Genomic DNA, 19,785 nt, shown 5'->3' with positions numbered 1-19,785 from the left:
AAAGGAAATGTTGTTGTTTGCTTTAACACATTACCTTCACTAAAAATTATTTAGCAACATTCTCTAGAAAATTATTTTGAATCACTTGCATGAACGAATTTTAGCTGCTCACCAGCACTTCCAAATAGAAGAATAAAACATGAACTGAAAGTTGTTTTCATCATTAATGTAAAGCTTACTTCACATAGAACCTAATACAACAATGAACTACTAGCTATTAAAATTAATTTGATATGTATCAAAATGCTATATTAACATAAACATCTTGTACTTTAATTAAAGTTATCAAAGCTGGTACAAGATAAGGATGAAACGAACAGCATAATTTAATAGAATTCCTGTTGACCACTTAGGAGCCACTTTTCTGTACTAATCATTCTAATTGTTCCAGAAAATTGAAAAGCTAGTTACAAAAATCAGTTTGGAAAAGCTCTGGGACCTGTGTCTATATTGGTGCATTAAAAGAAAAGGAAAGGTCATATTTACATCCAATCTCTATTTCATGGTCTTTAGCATTTCATGGTCATTAGTAATCATAATATTTTTTGTTGATTCTAACCACATTTTTCACTTTCTAGTGTGATTTGTAACCTACTACTTTTCATGAATTGCAAAACAAATAAGGAGAGGAGCACCCAAGTCATCAAGAGACTTTCCTAACAAGTATTTTTACCATTAGGATGCTTTCTAGCGTACAGCTATCCAAGCCTAATTATGAAGGCATTCAACTCAAGGTGAAGCTAAGAGAGCATAAGATGGAGGTGGAGAAAGACAGATGGCCAAGGAACTGTACGTATAAAAACTGATTCCTAAGAAATTCTCATGTTAGCTGTTTAAATGACAGTAAACAAACTATTACGTGAACGGTAAAGGTGGTACGCAGGCAGATTTGTACTGTGTGTAGCAAAACTAACATAGGTTTAGGAAATGGTATCCGTTTGTACTTCTGAATCCTTTTCAGTTTCAAACTCTGATCTGGAAGCAAATCCTTAGCAAAAAGGCAAAATATCACTGTCAGGTGGTTCCATATCATGTCTCTTTGTGAGGTCCTGCGCCTTGACAAGTTTCTGACATTACTTGTTTCTCTTTTACAAGACAGAATAATGCATTTTAGTGCAGTACATTCTAAGTGTTGTTGGTACCTGTGCTAACAATGACCTCATAAGGACTAAGAAGTAAAAAACAAAATAAAACAAACAAAAAAAAAAACAAAGATTTTGATATAGAATCCTACGGAGCCTATAGAGGATTTAAGAGTTATGAGCAACTCTTGCAAACTTTTTTTTAATCACATTGTCATCTGTTTATGTTTGGCATTGTGAATTTTATCACTTTTTCTGGTAGCAATATGGAGAGATGAGTTATACTTGAAAAGTAGCTAGTAGGGGAAAACTTTCCTTTACAGCATTTTTTCAGGATAATGAAATACACCTATAATGTTTCCCTATCTCACTCGCAAATGAAAGAATGCATATGAATATTTGTAAGCACCCATATGTGTGCACACACACACATAGCTCTCTCAAGTTAGGTTTAGTTTATGTAGTCTGTTAGCTTCTCTGAAAATGTAGTGATATAGAAAAATACTCTTTCCCAATTGGCCCACAGAGAGTAGATACATTATAGATTTTTCAGCTTCCAAAGATGAATTTTTAATCTATCTTGGATGTGCAGCTTGTTACATTTTGGGGGCAGAAATTACTTAATTCGAACTGATACAGTGAAGCTTTACTTTACCAGTCTTAGTTATTAATATAATACATATGATTTCATTATATAACTATCTGCTATTTCTATCAATAGCAGAGTTAATTGCAGCAAGTGACCATAGTCATAATTCTCTACAATGTGTCTAGAAATAAAATATAGTTTAGTGGTAAGGCGCTTACAGTTTCTTTACTAAATAAACATAGGCTTGATTTCAATGAAAGTTACCATTATAAACAGAATATCTAACAGAGTGGCACATGTAACTCTTTGGCTTTAAAGTCCGTAACTTTAGAACACTGATCTTTCTTATTGCAAAAGACCCAAGAAGTATGTGTCACTCAGCTGAACTAGCATTTGAGGAATGGTTCATTACAGTGATTTTTGAAGGCTTCCTGAAGACTCAAAACATAATACCTTTGTCTTGTGATTCATATAGTTCTCTGTCACTGGCAGACCTCTCCCAGTATGTCAGTGAAATAGACAGAAAATATTTTTCAACTTTAGAAAAGAAGGAAAGAAACAGAAATCCTCCAGCCTCCTCTAAAGTGTTACAGTTGTTGTATTATATACAATTTAAGGCACTTAGAAGTTAGTGAATGTGTGATAATATTAATAGAAAATTGCCTGGGTTTCTCTCACTATTCTTAACTCAAAGTACTCCTATAATGGAAAAAGTGTGTGTTATTTTTATTGTATGCTTATCAATTTCTTCTCCTCCCCCATGGTGCCTTCTCTATTCCTATGTGTTTAGCTATCAGTCAGACTTTGAGGACTTCAATTAATATTTCATTTGGACGCACCTCTCATCTTTCACTGTTTTACAAACAGCTATACTTTAATGAGTTAGACTTATCTGGCTGGATGAAAGTAGAGTTTTTATTTTATTTTTATGTCAGAGCTCTTGTTTATCCATTCTCTGATCTTATCATCACCTTCTCCACTATTAAGGTTGAGGTGTGGGATCCATCTTTCTCTGTAATAACTGTCCTATGTCCTAGTTTTGCTAATGCAAAACTTGTGACTATTTTTTTGACCTAATTTTCTTTTACAGCCAAGCCATTTCTTTCTATCTGTGGGCTAAATTATTGATACAACCTCCTCTGGTGTGTCCTCATTAATAATTATAAATTCACTTGTTATATTTTTCTCTACAGCTACTATGTCAACACATAAAATAAAAATAAATCTATTCAAGCAGTAAAGCAGAATGATTTTAAGCAGCAGTAATTGAAGAAAAATATTTTAAAATCAGCAGTTGTAGCTTCCTGTACATATATGTATGCACATAGATCACCCAGAAAACTTTTTAGATTATCAGTTTAGACTTAAAGTAAAAAAGGAAGAACATTGAGGACGTGAGAAAATTAAGTAATATTGTTTTAATATTAAACATTTGTAAACAAAATGTCCAGGTAATTTTAGCACTGCCAGCCTGATATTTATTCCTAGCAAAATATGCAATGTTCAGCTCAGAATTCAAAAGCTACGTAGAATAAGCATTGATAAACATATGTCTGTAGGAAATAGCTCTTATCAGGAAAATCTGATATTTTCAACAGCAGTGTAAGTTTCATTGAAAAAAGGAATAGTGTTGATTAACAGGGTGTTTTTAAGGGCTGATAATGTTCATTTAAGTTTAAAAAATTGAGCTATTCATAAGTAACAATGGGTCAGAATAACACCTTCACTGGATTCACCTTCAGTGGAATTTCTTCAGTTTAATTTAATAGTAGAAAAAAAAAAAGTTTAACAAGCTCCAATGATGTGAAGGTAAACTAATTCAGACTTAAAATGAGGTGAAGATGTTCACCAGATAAGTTAGTTAACCTTCTGAAGCTATCAGAACTATAATGGAGCACCCCTCTTCATCTGAGACTTTGAAATTAAAGGCTGTTTTTTGTTTGTTTGTTTCTTTGTTTTTTCCTTGTCTAAAAATCTGCTAGTAACATTGCATAGCTTGTGATACACAGTAAAACAGATTTTTTGAATTGTCCTGTGAAAGGGTATTGTAAAATCACAGAAAGATGGATGCTGCATAGTCTTGAAATCTCCAGTCCTAAATAAGGTGATTTGCATTTCACATGTAGACTTTGGCAAAATCTCTTCACGGTAAACATTCTGAATATTGAAAAATATCATCAATACTTTTCAGCATGTATCATATCTAGTTTTAATAATATATTTTAAAGATGCTGCCAGGATCGAGAGCAGACTGAAGCATAAATGCAGAAATGAGCTAATAAGTTATGGAATGCCACATTAGCCAAATACCACTGAAGAAAAAAATGATACAATAATCGTCAATAGCATGTAATGTGCTTGTAGTAACCACAGGAAATGTGAGACAAATTAAGAATTTTCTATTTAATTATAAATTTCCTTAGCCAGAGAAAACTAATAAAGTACCATTTTTCAGTAAGAGAGAACAAAATTCAATTAAAGCACAATTACTGTAAATACATGACAACTATATTATATGTTTAATTATCTAAGACCTGATCTGGAAGCCTCCTGAAGGAATATTTTCTATTAAAGTCTGTCAGATCATCAACATTAAAGGCCACATACACAAAAAGATATGAGCCTGAGGACATTCGGGGGCATAATATCTATTTCAATGGTCTGAATATGAAGACTGAAAACACATCTCTAATTTACTCTGGAGTGTCAGGTACCTACAAATTCAAATGAGGATTGAATTCACCATTACTGGCACAAAATGCCTAAGCTAGTTGATAGAAAGCACTTCTGGAAGTGCTTCAGGGAGTTTCTGAAGTGCTAACCCTCTAGGGGTATTTCAATTCCTACCTGAAAGCTTACAGTTAGACACCCACAATTGCTTATGTCTGTAAAGGTCAGACAAATTACAGCCTGAAAATTTAGTATTCCTCTCCACTGATAACAAAAAGGTCTAGTTCAGATGTAAACATCTATACAGGCAAAGGTATAAAGTTATGTGATATAAGATCTATCATTTTTCAAATAATTTATATACACATGTGTATGTATGTATGTATGCATGCATGTATGTATATTTAAAGAAAAAACTCATAATTTCCAAAAGATACAATTTAGCCAGCAAGGATCCTACCTTAAGGATATGAATACCAGAGGATTTTAAGCCTGTTTAATTTTGCTAAGTGGTGGTAATTCTTGGTGTATCGAACAGCAGGAAATGAGGTGTGCAGAGAAATTTACTGATTTTATGCTTAAAGTATTCCAGATTTAAATCGTGCTTGTCCTATTTTCACAGAATGACTGAGGAGATCATCTAGTCCAACCTCCCTGCTCAGGCAGGGTCACCTAGGTCACGTTGCACAGGACTGTGTCCAGATGGCTTTTGGAGGAAGGAGATACTACAACCAACCTCTCTGGGCAACCTGTTCCAATGCTCTGTCACCCTCACAGGAAAGAAGTTTTTCCTCACGTTCAGATGGAAATGCCTGTGGTTCAGTTTCTGCCCATTGCCTCTTGTCCTGTTGCTGGGCACCGTGGAGAAGAGGCTGGCCTCATCCTCTTGACACTCCCCCTTCAGATACTTGTACACGTTGATGAGATCCCCTCTCAGTCTTCTCTTCTCCAGGCTGAACAGGCCCAGCTCTCGCAGGCTTTCTTCATAGGAGAGGTACTCCAGCCCTCTAATCATCTTGGTAGCCCTCCGCTGGACTCTTTCCAGGAGTGCCATGTCTCTCTCGTACTGGGGAGCCCAGAACTGGACACAGCACTCCAGGGGTGGCCTCACCAGGGCTGAGTAGAAGGGCAGGATCACCTCTCTCCACCTGCTGGCAACACTCTTCCCAATGCAGCCCAGGAGACCATTGGCCTTCTTGGTCACAAGGCCACATTGCCGCCTCATGCTTAACTTGTTGTCCACCAGCACTCCCAGGGCCTTCTCTGCAGAGCTGCTTTCCAGCAGGTCAACCCCCAGCCTGTCCTGCTGCATGGGGTTATTCGTCCCAAGGAGCAGGACCCTGCACTTGCCTTTGTGGAACTTCAGGAGGTTCCTTTCTGCCCACCTCTCCAGCCTGCCCAGGTCCCTCTGAATGGCAGCACAGCCCTCTGGTGTGTCAGTCACCCCTCCCAGTTTAGGATCATCAGCAAACTTGCTGAGGGTGCACTCTGTCCCTTCCTCCAGGTCACTGATAAATGATATGAACAAGACTGGATCCAGGCCTGACCCCTGGGGGACACCACTAGCTACAGGCCTCCAACTAGACTCTGTGCTGCTAATCACAACCCTCTGAGCTCTGCCATCAGACAGTTCTCAATCCACCTCACTGTCCACTCATTTAACGTGCATTTCCTGAGCTTGCCTACAAGGATGTGAGGAGAGACAGTGTCAAAAGCCTTGCTGAAGTCCAGAAAGACAACATCCACTGCTCTCCCCTCACCTACCCAGCCAATCATTCCATCATAGAAGGCTATTAGATTGGTCAAGCATGATTGCCCTTTGGTGAATCCATGCTGACTACTCCTGATCACCTTCTTGTCCTCCAGATGCTTAGTGATGACCTTCAGGAGGAGCTGTTCCATCACCTTTCCAGGGATGGAGGTGAGGCTAACAGGCCTGTACTTTCCTGGCTCCTCCTTCTTGCCCTTTTTGAAGACTGGAATGCCATCAGCTTTCTTCCGGTCCTCAGGCACTTCTGCTGTTCTCCGGGACCTTTCAAAGATGATGGAGAGTGGCCTAGCCAGCGACATCAGCCATATTTTAAGCCTCTGAGTCCTTTTGAACTCTCCCATTAGAGACTTAGTCTCTAGAAGTTGTAAGATTGTTTTGTATTAGGAGCCACGAAGTCCACATTTGGTAACAATGGTACTCTTGAAGCTCTTTCTCTCTTTGTTTCTCTCTGTAACCAAAGTTGAAGTTGCCTGGCTGCCCTCTAGACTCCCCTATTTGAAACGTGGATGACCGGTGTATTACTGTAGAGGAAAAATATATCTTCTTTGTGGTCCTCCAATGTATATAAACCTCTGTGGATTTCTAGAGCCAACATTCAAACTCTGCCTACGATCACAGTCCTCAAAACAAAGATGAGGGAACTCCAGGGAACGTGAGAAAGAAGATTTCAATTCAAAACGCTAGTTCTGCCATGTAGCCGGTTGATGGCTATGCTTTGGCAGGCTGAGACCTAAAAGATAGACATACTTCTGTCTATATTCTCTCAGGAGTACCAATAGTCACAAAAAATCTGACAGATCAAAATATTCTTTCTTTCTTTCTTTCTTTTTTTTTTTTTTTTTTAACAGACAGAACTGCTAAGAGCTGCAAGAGCAGGATTCATCTAGGTCCTAGATATGCTAGCCTTAATCTATGTGCTCAGATTCCATATGTGTCTTACAGCTACTTTGGGAGATCTGAGAGCCTGGATGAGGGAAGAGAAATCCCCTTTTTATTCAAAAGCCCACCATTTAGAAAATCTACTGCATTTTTTTTTTTAACAAATGCACATTCACATTCCCAGGATAATAACATAAATTGGGATACACAGCTGTTATATTGGTAGCAACACATAAGAGAGTGAAAGATTTTTTGCCTGCAAAAAATGTAGACTAAGTTCCTAACTCAGTATTTAGGACAGTCAATGCACAGAAATTTTGGATTCCTGCCCCTGTTCTATGGATGCTTTATTTGTTATTTATTTAATAAATAGTCCTTAAAAAATATCAAAACGGTGGCATTCAGGTGCCTGAACATAATTGTCAATGTCATCTTAGATGTCATTGTAGCTATCACTCCAAAAGAATACTAATGTCCTGTAGGTCCTGTGTCATATCTGCTAGACCCATGAGGATGTCTCAGACACCGTAGAACATCGTGTATGCTACTAGATTCAGGAGCTTAGGCACCTGAATGCTTTCCAAAAAGTTTCTGGAAAAAGGTCTGAAAGACAAAGCTCATTATTTACAGGTGAACACCTTAAGCACCAGGCCAAGAGTCAGGGTAGCAAATTTTCCTTCTGTATCCCAGTGAATTAGTAGGTATCCTAGACAAAACAGGAGAATTTTATGTATCCAGTAAGTACACCCAATCCATTCCCACAAAACACACCATAAAACTGAGATTGGCCCTGATTGTTAGCAATCTTTTATGGAGAATGTTAAATTCCCTCAGGCAAAACATAGTGTCAAGTTCACCATGATGAACGTGTTCTATCTATGCAAAGGTCATTTATTTTCTCAGAAAACTATTGTGTAAGCATTCCAAAATACTTGGCTAGCTATATGTTATGGGGAATCTCATGTTTAAGTAAGGTTACAGGCTTATTAACATTTATTTTTGTGGCTCTAAATTAATCACTTGTGAAACTAGGCGTTAACTTATGCAAATAAGGTGCATTCAATAGGCTAGGAAGATATCTCACTGTGAATTTTGATGAATGAGCAGAGCCTTAATGATTTGCCAAAAAAAAAAAAAAAAAAAGTAGCCTTATTTGTTGATAATGCTTCTAGGTAGCTATTTTCTTTTAAAAAGTCCAACAGCTGTCAGTTGTTTATTATTCATATATCTGTTATTCAACAGTACATCTATTAATTCAAACAACAAATTTCATCTTTAAAAAATTATGCCTGCTCACATTACTTCATAAATATTCCCCTCTCCTTTTTGTCAGTTTAAAGTTAAGACAATGCTATTTTCACTTTCATTTCCCACATAAAAACATAACATCTACTATAACATTTACATTACATTAAGAATAAGCAATTAAACATTTCAACTTAAGGAACTCATAGGTTAAATTCTTCAATTCTACCTTTTGGTACTTAAGCCTTAATAAATGACTAGTCTTCAGAAGTATAAATTCGACAAGTCAAACTGGTATAATCTTCCATTGATAGATGTTGTATCAGAATGTGATACTAACTGAGAAAAAAGAAAACAAAGGGATTTCTTGTGGTTAATTATCTTTTTACCATGAATAAGTAAAACTCATTTAGCTCTTAACTTCAAAATGTTTTACAATAGTAGAAGTCTGCTGTCTGAAGTGGATTATCAACTGTGAGCCGCTCTGATCAGTATATTGCAAGATGAGAATTAGATGAATTTTTTATTTGTTCAATGTGTATTGGAAGCCACTAACTGTAACTTGGCTTTATGCAAAGAGATCTGACATTTTTAATCATGAATAAACTGGGTTTTTTTAGACAGAGACAATATTCCTTCCATAGACTCACATCGCTTCACTCTGCTGAATCTATAAAGTTTAGACATACGCTTTACAGAAGTGAAAATAGTGTTATCCTCTGGACATTCTTATAGATCTTAACTGAGTTTCTTTTCCAAGAGAACTAAAAAGAAAATTGTATCTAGTGAAAATACAGTACTTTTTACTCTCCATTATAAACTATGGTTTCATCCCATTCTTTCCTTCCTGAATCAAACTAGTTTGGAAGATCTAAATAGAAACAATGCAGTCTCATCTACAACAATATGAACAGCCACGGTGATCAATTAATAGTATTTTTAAGAAAAAAATATTTTTCATCATTGTTGACACAGTCCTAAGTCATAAAAAAATTAAAAAATGGGCTTAAAATGATGCACTGTTAAAGAGGGGATAATGTAATGCTGTTACCACTGCTTCAGCCCTCTTTAACTAAACACTGTAAAAATATCTGAGACATCTTCACTTTATCTAGGGGAGGCTTTCTCCAGCACAGTCTCACAGTCATCTCTTGTGTGCAGTCTTTCATACTCTATAGTATACATGGACAGAAATATAGCATTCACAAGGGTTGAGGATTAGGTAGAACTGGAAACCAAAGATAGCCATTTAAAATCTTCTATAATCCTTAAAAATTTCTAGGTAAGCTTAAGACCATAACAGCTTGTATTTCCCCCCATCAGAGTTTTCTCTTGTGTTTCAAGTACAGAACGTTGACCCAAACTCATATTTTCAGGAAGACTGCTTCAGATTTTTCAACGTCTGGAATTGATAATTTTGAGTATATTAAATGGATATGTAAAACACCAAGATGAAATAAAAGCCATAGGTCACATTCTTTTAGTTTTGGCATTCATTTGCAATTCAAATTTCATTGCAAAGCACACTATCGATCATATGTTTCATCTCAAGTATAGTTATTCCTATACATTTTATTCTTCCTTTTTAGATGCTTAATTAAATGCAATACATCTCTTTTACAACACTATTTTTGAAAGAAGATTTTTAGGATTTCAGAGAACATGTAATTTTATCATCAACTACAATATATATTAAATATATACAAATATATATATAGTATTCCTCTATTTCTCATTTGTATTCCAGTATCCAAAGGAAAAAAAAAAAGACTAATATTTGCCTTACAGCACTAATTTTTTGAGCTAGATAGAAATCTTTTTTGAAATAGACAGTTTGCAGATGCAATGTATTAGGTGGTATGTCTTCCTCTGTATAATTTAATGGATCAAAGGTTAGTATTCTCTACAGATGTAAGATGTACATCTATATAGATGAAAGTCCTTGGCCACAAAAAGTTTAATTTTTCTTAATATAAACTACTCAGTGTCTGAAAACAGGCTTTCATTTCTAAAGTTGTATTTCTCGCCCACTGGCAAGTAAATTTTTGCAGACATAAAAATCTTCAGAAAGGGAGAAAAATGAAGCTGAAAGAGACTTGAAATGATTATTATTTTTTCTAAACAAGTCCTTGATCATAATCACCTAAGCCAATTTAATTTTGTTTTACCTATTATTTAAAATTAAAAAAATCCACCTCCAAACAAATTTTAAAGCAGTTCATTCTACTTCTAACTATTATTGCTATTAAAGATTTTTATCTCAGTTAATTCTGGCTTGCTGTATTTTTTTCTCATTAATTCCTGCCCTTTTCACTATGGAAAGCAAGTTACTTCCCCTTTCTTTGAAACAGCCTTTCACATACTTGAAGATGATCATGTCTTCTCTTTTTCAGATAAAATGACAAAAAATTCTGGTTTTAGTGTATTTTGCCAAAATATATGGAAAGATAAGTCATAACAACCTTTCCAAGGCTCTGCTTCTACGTGAAGGAGATCTTCCTTGGTCAGGCAGTGAATGGTTAGATAGGAACAGTAGGTGTTCCAGCTATTAGCTTAACCATTCTGGTGCCTTACCACTTAAAAATCTGGTCTTACTAAGTATAGATTCAATTCTTAAAAATATATACAATTCCTATCTACTTTAAACAGTATTTTAAGCCTATTGGCAGAAAATTGTGTCAGCATAGCCAGGAATGCTGGGAATGCAAAAAAAGACACAAACTTGGAAAGCTGTTTTCTAGTCATGTTCTTCACAGAACAGCAGAAACTATAACTGGAGTGTTATGTTTCTAATGCCTCAGTGGAATAATTAAATTAAAAGAGACTGTTCTGCATATTAAAATACCAAGGGGAAATCGAAAATTTATGGATTTCTAATTTTGAATGGATATTGGAAATAAGTATGCCCATCAATTTAGTGGCATTCTCCAGAATCTCTTTACAGAATACATTAATCAAAAGTAATCTCAGTATGTTCAAATAAACAAGGAAATCTGAATGCAAATGAGTTCCTCCTTAGAAAGAACCATGAAAGAGTCTCACATATATGGGATTCTAATTACATATCCTTCAGGAAAAAGTGCCTCCCTTTTTTTAGTATACTGTACAGTTTTATTATCATAACCTAACCTGACAGTGCATTAAAGTAAATATTTCATTTCTCAGTAGAATTTCATATATGGGCAGATTTTTGATCACTTTTTTTTCCAGATTTACACAGTTAATGATAATGTTTTACTATTGGTGAACAGCAACATATTAGGAAGAAAGTTTTTAATGTGAAAATAAAGTAGAAATTGGAAACGTCCAGTTTTCACCTTGTGGGTTTTACTTTGTTATTCACGGAAAACATTAATTGTATTGGCGGTACTAAAAACAAATTTGGTTTCCTGAAAACTTGATCTGTTTTTTTATGACGCAACTTTTGAAATTTTGGTCATTTTCTCTGAAAAAAATATTCCATATTTATTGCTTAACTATCTTACTGAAATTTGTACCAGTCAGAGAGTAACTAGTTTCGAATGAGCGAGGCTGCCATGAGTGAAGTAATGATCACAGTCTCTGTATCATTCTCCAAATTCTATTTTTGAACCTCTAAATGTTAACAAGACCTTTAGTGCCTTTATTCTCTAGGCACCCCTAAACTTTTGGGGAGGTTGATGGAGCCTGGGGTACATAATATATGTAGCATTATGTAAATTATGCTACAATTGGATTATATGCTAATCATGGTGGAACAAACAGGTAGACATCCTAGACAAAGACATCTGTGGAGATACAAATAGACATCTGTGAAGGCTTCACCGGAAGGGCTCAGGAAGTCCATATTTCTGAAATGTCAGCTTTGGTCTCAAAGAGGTTGCCAGAGTCATCTTCTCAGGCAGGTACATTTTCAGTGTCTAGGTGCCTGTTTTCCTTATTAGAGACCCTGCATTCAATTTACACTACTGAGTTATGAAGCCGTAGCTGGACAGCAGTGGAGTACCTGTCTCGTTTGCATGAACTCTGACCACATTTGACATGGAGATAGAACATGCTTTTGATTGACTGACTACTAGATGACAATTAAAATCAAATGCAAATAAAATCAACAAAGATCAACAAAAGTAAATGCAAAATCTTGCATCTGGGGCAGAATAATAAGCTGGCACTGACTGGATAAAACGTAGTTTTGCAGAAAAGTACCTGGGGTGGATAGACAGTCAATCACAAGTCAGCAGTGGTCACTTGCATAAAAGAAGGCAAACAGCTTCCTGGGCTGTATTAGGAAGAGTGTTGCCAGAAGGCTGTGGGAGGTGATCCTTCCTCTCTAATCAGCACTGGTGAGGCCACATCTGGAACACTAGGTCCAGCTGTGAGCTTTGCAGTACAAGGACGTTAGTGTACAAGAGTCAGTCCAGGAGACAGCGATCAACTTGTATAAAGGGCTGGAGCTTTAGGGAACTGTGTTTGCTCAGCCTTAAGAAAAAGCACAAGGGGAGATAGTTGTCTATAAAGGATATAGAGAAAATGGAGCCAGCATCATCTCAGAGATGCACAGGAGAAGGACAAGAGGCAATTGCAACAATTGAAATTTCAATCAGATATCAGGAAAAATTTTTTCACCATGAGGATGGTTAAACACCGAAGAGGCTGCCCAGAGAGGCAGTGGAATCTTCACTCTGGGTGAGAGGGGTTTGGACTGAATGACCTGCAGAAGTGCCTTCCAACCCAAGTGATTCTATAATTCTGTAACACGGCTTGTGCTGCATCCTAGACAACAATATTTCCAACATTCTGAATTATGGATACCTGCTGTGAACAGGTGCAACTGCTCAGAACAACTTGTGTGATGTTAAAGGTGAGATTATCCACCCCGACAGGAACAAAAAAGCAGTTTTTATTTTTGGTGGCCATACATGTAAGCAATAGGATGGGAGGAATGTAATTGCATATCGATGCTCTTTGCAATGTGGCAAATGTCATGGCATAAATAAAAAGCAATAGATTGCCAGTATCTGCCACCCTGACTTGTTTCCCCCTTCCTTTTCCCTCTCCATATCCTTGTTATATTATATCTACCAGATTTTTTGGATAGACGTGTTAACTCTGTTTCTTCCATAGTCTTCTATGGCTTTTTTTGACATTTTCTGTATATTAAAAAATATTTCAAAAAAAAGTGCCTGAGTGCCTGAGAATTATGTCTCGGCAGGAGAGCTCTCGTTTCTCACACGGTCAAGCAGCTAGCTGGGAAAAAGTGTATTAGACAAGTGGCTGCAGCATGCCAAGCAGAAGTAAGAGGGGGAGTGAGGAAAGCTTTGTTAGCTTTGCAGTTTTTTGGGAGGTGGTGGGAAAATGATGAAGTCTGTGTGTGCCTGGGAGTGTGAAACCACTGCATAAGGGCTAAGGAGGCAGTTCCAGCTAATTAGGTCATGGAAGCAATTTTTCACCACTCCTGCCAAGGAAAGTCTTTCTCTTCCCTTGATGAAACAAAAACTTCTGAGCTCTTTCTATTCTCCTTCCTTTACAGTTTTTAGGAGCAATGATCCAACAGTATTGGGCTTGGCTTCTGGGTAAGCACCCTATTGAGGGAGGACCATACTTTTCTAGCCTCTCATAGCTCACACTTCTTGCTCCAAAATGAGTTCTAAAAATGCTCTCTTTCCTCCTTTCCATAAAACTCTTTTTATGCAAGTAATCTGCACCTATCTTCCCCCTGTGAAGACTAAAGGTAACTATTTAGAGTAAGATGGTCTCTCTGAGGCACCCTGCCAGCTCATGAAGCACCATGAAAACCTTACATCCATAATCCCTTCTGCATCATTACATACAACATACTAGGAAGACATGGCAATGGACAACAGTCAAAAATAAGCAGTTAATCAGAAATAAGTCAATAACTTCTAAGAACAGCAAAACTTTATTCACTGAGAAAGTCAACTTCACTTATAAGTTAATGAGACAAATGTGGAGATAGGGAAGAGGTTTTGGGGGTGCCACAAACACTAGTGAATGAGCGAACATGGCCCATGAAGGAACACTAATAATGAAAACTAGCCAACATTGACTAACTTTTGCTCTCTTCAGGATAGTGCGAATATGGGATGAACTCATTTCCGCCCTTGCAAACTCCTCTGGGGGACTAATGGAGTTAAGCTCTGAACAGGATGAGCCACCAGGTACTGGTAAGTAGTATGAATGCCTAGGCCACCTGTGTACTACTGCTGGAGACTTTCCTGTGAACCTACAGAGCTCAGCATTAGAGAAGGCGGAATAGCAGATGTAGGTGCTCAATAGATATGTGTGTGGGGGGGAGAACTTATGTCAAACTGAAAGGAAAAAAGAAAAAAAAACTGCACTCATATATTAATGCCAACTCCTTTGTTTGTTTTTGTAGTCTTTCCAGAATGGAGAGTGAACCAGGAGTTTCTTACTCTTTCAGCTGCCCAGATGTACTGAGTGAGACCTTTGAGCATGGTATGGGTATTCTGTGAGTGTCTGACATGAGTCTGCTCAATAATAATGCTACTGGTGGTATTCGTCTTCAGATCATAGAACAATTTAGGTTGGAAGAGGCCTCTGGAGGTCATCTAGTCATTCTCTCCCTGCAGTCCTGAGCCAATATCTTAATTCATCTTCCCTTCAGAAGTTCATTGTAACTTTAAACTAAAACACTGGGGTAGATGCACTCAGAGTCAATTTACATTAATATGTTTGTTTGAGAAGATCAGTTTCTTGATGTTTTGGGGGAAGCTACAATAATGTTTTAAGAGCTGAAGAGTATCAGTTTATTTTACTGAAGACCTTGCTTCACCCTTGCATTGATCCCAACAAGTTGTTAACACTATGCTGGAGTTCTCAGGGATGGTCTATCTACCCTTTCTAATTAATGTTACTACTGTTATTCTTAGATCTTGTCAAGCAAGATATTAAAAGTAGAGATTTTGCCTAAGATAAAAGATATTATATACATAAAGAGATTTTATTGTTTTCCATTTTTAGAAAAGTGACATAGAGGATGATGAACAAAAAGCCTGTTAATAAATACATGTGAAAAGGAAGCTAACTAGGAAAACTTACATCATTTAAGATTAGTGTACTTGTTGTGTTAGGCAGATATCATAAGTTATACCACTTGCCTCCTTTTACTCTCCAGCAAGCAAGCTTATTACAGAGTTTAGGGCATCCTGTCTTTAATTAAAATTATCTTTAGAAGAGATGTTGTCTTTTTGTGTTCTTAACATTAATATAACCTTATTACATTACTATTCTGTTCTTCATTAATAAGAATGAGTGGCATTGAACTACTGCCTTTCTTATGCACTGGTCACAAAACATGCTCATCTTCTGTTCTTTCCTCATTAACCTCTATGAACCACAGAGAAATATTGCTTTGACATTATATTCTTATTGTCCCCTTTGTGCCCAATCACGCATGTAATCGCTACAGTTCTGTCAAGTTACTTATGATCTCATCAGTGTGCATTTTCACTTATATCAAAATCTTGAATATCAGGAATGGTCATAAGTAGGTCAAATAGAACAGTTTTTTTTTTTTTTTTTTTTTCCCCAGAAACAATAGTTGCAATATTGAACAAACCACAAAGACAGTGAATTGAAACAATTAATACAGAAACTGAAAGAATTTAGAAAGTTCAGAAAGAAGCTCACCATTTTTTAGATAAGTAAAAATTTAGACATGCCAGCATTGACAATATTTGAAGGCTTAAATATGTCCCTTGGATATGCTTTCTCTAAATAAATCACCCTTAATTAGAGTTGACCTAAGAGAGGAACTGAACCCAAGTAGTTAACTTATAAAGGTTCAAAGGATAGTGTTTACTTCACTCTTCTGACATTGTGCTCTTGTTTTTATGTCTCTTGGTTAGAGTTCCTCTCGCCCAGCTAGTTCACTAACTTGGTTAGTTTCATCTCACCTAGTTCCGTATCTGAGCGAGCCACCTTCATTTATAGCCAGTGAAGAAAAGTTAAGGCATAGTTTATCTGAACAAATTCATCTATTTTAGATGCATCATCTTCCTTAGAGTTAGGTGAATCAGTCAACTACCTATTCCTCTCCATTGACTGTAAGAGAGGCTAGAGTGACTACCTCAGATGTAAGTGTCTGTTATGCAGCTGTCTACACTTAGCGAAAAAGCCCTCTTCTTTCTGTATGTGTTTCCAACCTTATTTCTTCACTGCAAAGTTTTAATTTTCACCAGTTCTTCTTACAAGTTGATTTTTTGCCTAATCAACTTACTATCACTACATAGTAAAATGTTACTCATCTTCATTTTCCTGGATCACTCTATTGATATTCCATAGAACTTACACATTTTTTTTAATCTGGGCAAGGTATACACAAATACCGCCACTGGTGTATTTCTCATCTGTTGCTCCCTTCTGTGACAGTTTCTTACTTTTTTTTTTTTTTAAGTGCCTTGGCTTTTTTCAACATGAAATAATCTTCTGGAAATAGTTGAGTGGTGACAAAGGGTTATCATTTTCAGCAGCAAGATACACCATTGCAGTCCTACAGATGGTTTATATTCAACTATCTTGTTTCAGATGAGGGCATAATAGGGATGCAAATTGCGTAGTAGTGATGAAAGATTAAAATATAGGAAACATAGTATTCTCTCCTTGCATATTTACAGTACCTGACACTGCTGACTACGACATTTCATTATCCTGTCACAGAAGGGGTAGAGATACAGAATACACTGACTTGAATTCTTCCAGGAGTGTTGATCACTGAGGACATTGGAGACAGCATTTCTGCTATTAGATCTTCCTTGTGGGACTTCTTCAGAATCTATTCTTCCTCTGGATAAAGTCAAAATGTGTGTGTCTTTACAGTATAAAGTATCTAAGAAGTTGCATCATTATCAACATCAATGAACAGATAAGCAGTATAGGCTTTCATGCTCAATTTAAATACAAGTGAATTGCACTAGGGAACAGTGCAAATAACTACAGCTATGGTACAATCTCCTTTAGCATAAAGCCTCATAGAATTAATTGTATCTGCAAATTGAGTGTATTTCTGAATTCCACACTAATACATACAGTGAGGTGACATGGCAACATGATGATAAATATTGTATATAATCTGGTTGGCTAAACAGATTTAGATGATGGATGATGACCACCATCAGTCTTAGCTACATCTTTGCAGCCTTAGATTTCTGGAAATTTTAATTCATTGAGTATGCTACTATGCATCACCTAATGAACTATGAATACAATAATAGTTCTTAGCCTCTACATTTGCTTCTTGTAAAAGTCAGGTCATGTTCAAGTGTTCAAAGCGCACAGTAAACTGTGCTGAACAGAGATGGCTGAGGTCAAGCTGATGTCAGCCAGGAGGTTGAGGTCACATAAAACAGGTAACTGACATCAGTGCCTGATGGACACCCATTTACACAGAAGCTTAGGATCACCGCAGACTACAACACTTCTGAATATGAATATGTGCACCATTTGACCTTGATTCCTTTGACAGGGAAAAGCATAGCAGGTATGTTACAAAAACTAAAAATAAACGTATGAAAAAATCAAGCCAAGCCTCTCATTACTATACAAACATATCCATAGGGAAAGAAAATATATAAAAAAAGAGAAAAAAACAACAATTCACTGACAGCACATTCAGATCAGCAGGGATTTAGATATTTTATTAATGAGAACATTATACAAATATTCTTACATTTTGGAAAGAACAACCGTCCAACAGTAAGAATAAAGCTACAGTCGATTAGAAAGGGTAAGAGTTGAAGTAAATATTTTCTACATGAGGAAAAATAGTAGAAGAGAGAGAATGAATGAAGCAGTGGGGTGAAAAGGTCTATTCTAGACATATTGAAAATGTTGATATAGTTCTAACACTGTAATAGATCTTTAAGGTGTTTCCTCCATTTTAAAATCATATTCAGACCCCTCTCAAACACAAAATTCAAAGATAGTAGGCATACACTGATGCACGTTGTTCTTTCTTTCAAATACTCAGACACAATTTAGACTAAAGAATATCCAAGCTGTATGATTCTATTGCAACAATTGCACCATTTATATAGTCAGAATAAATCCTCAATGCAGACAGCATTTAGTTGCAAATGCCTGGTTATTGTATCTTAATCTGAATTAAAGATCATATCATTTGTAATTGCACACTGTAGCTTTTCTCTAAAAATGCTTTCGTATGACTCCAAATCTCATTATTGTCCTCACCTGACGCAGAAGTGAAGTAAAGGAACTTCTCTTTTCCCCTATCTCTGAAATCATCAGAACTCTTTCTATATATTTTGTAGGTAGAATATATGCCAACTGCTCTTCTTGTCACACAAAATTCTCAGTTTGGTATTATTTAGAGGGCAACAGGTTAAAATGCCATTCTGATATCTGAAAAAACAGACTTACTGTTCTTTCAAAACTGTTATGTATCTGTAAGTATCATTGTCTCCTCTAGTAAAAGTTTATATTTTAAAACTTTTTTACATTATGTGAGGGTTAGAAATATTTCTAGATATGGAAAAATAGATGCAATGGAAACATGAATTGGGCATAATGATATGACTGCAGCAAATAGGAGCCCGGACACATGCTTCTGCTTTGAGAATCAATAAATAGTTACACAAATTGTCTTTCACCTGAAATAAGAAGACTAAGCCTTCAGTCTGTACTGTGTCTCAAGTGATTTAGTAGCTGAATTGACTCCTTATTTCCATTCTGTATAGCAAGAGTTTGGATACCTAACTCACGTGTGGATGTCCGCATTGCAGACATTTAAAATAAGGTGTCTGAATCTGAATCCTAGTAGCATCTAGCAAGCATAGGCTTACTACAAGGCTTGGAAAGAAGCTTAATTATGGGACCCAAGGGATTTTTGTATAGGAAAAGAAAAATAATAACTGCAGAGACTGGTGCATAGCCTACTCAATTTATGCATGAGAAAGAACTTACAGACATATATAGAAGGGCACAAAAATACATCTTCAACACACACACTTCCTGGTACAGCCAAAAAGGCATGTAGGGCAATCTTAAGGGGAAAAAAAAGAGAGAGGAAAAAAAAGAAAGGAATTTTAGGTAATCTTTTCTTTTATCAATTGTTTTCTCTTTCCTTTTAGTATTCAGTAAAATCAGACGTTTTAACTTTTTTTGAACAAACAGCTTGGTTTTATTATTAATTTGATTTAAAGCTGATAACTCACTAGGTTTCAAAATCTGAGTGCTCTCTCAAAATAGTAAATGACTATCTCAATCAACATCAGAAGAATATCTTTCTGTGTAACGTGAAGCAATATAAAATAACTTTTCAGCACATTAAGCCTCAAGGATGATCTTTTCTAAAGATGACACTAGGACAGAGTTTGTAATGAATTCTGAGAGTAAGAGACCAACCAGTTTTATACTGTTTAGTATACAGTAGCTTGACTACAAAAGGAAGAGGGAATTATGGAAGTTGCTACAATATTTTAATGACTCATAAAATCATGGCTGTAAATTGACACATCTATAATTAAGAAAACTAACTCTTCTAATTCAAGTCAGACATTACAAGAAAATTC

Source organism: Struthio camelus, chromosome 1 (assembly GCF_040807025.1).
Source record: "Struthio camelus isolate bStrCam1 chromosome 1, bStrCam1.hap1, whole genome shotgun sequence".
Classification (NCBI taxonomy): domain Eukaryota; kingdom Metazoa; phylum Chordata; class Aves; order Struthioniformes; family Struthionidae; genus Struthio; species Struthio camelus.
The sequence above is the reverse complement of the archived record's forward strand: the minus strand, read 5'-3'. Positions refer to the sequence as shown.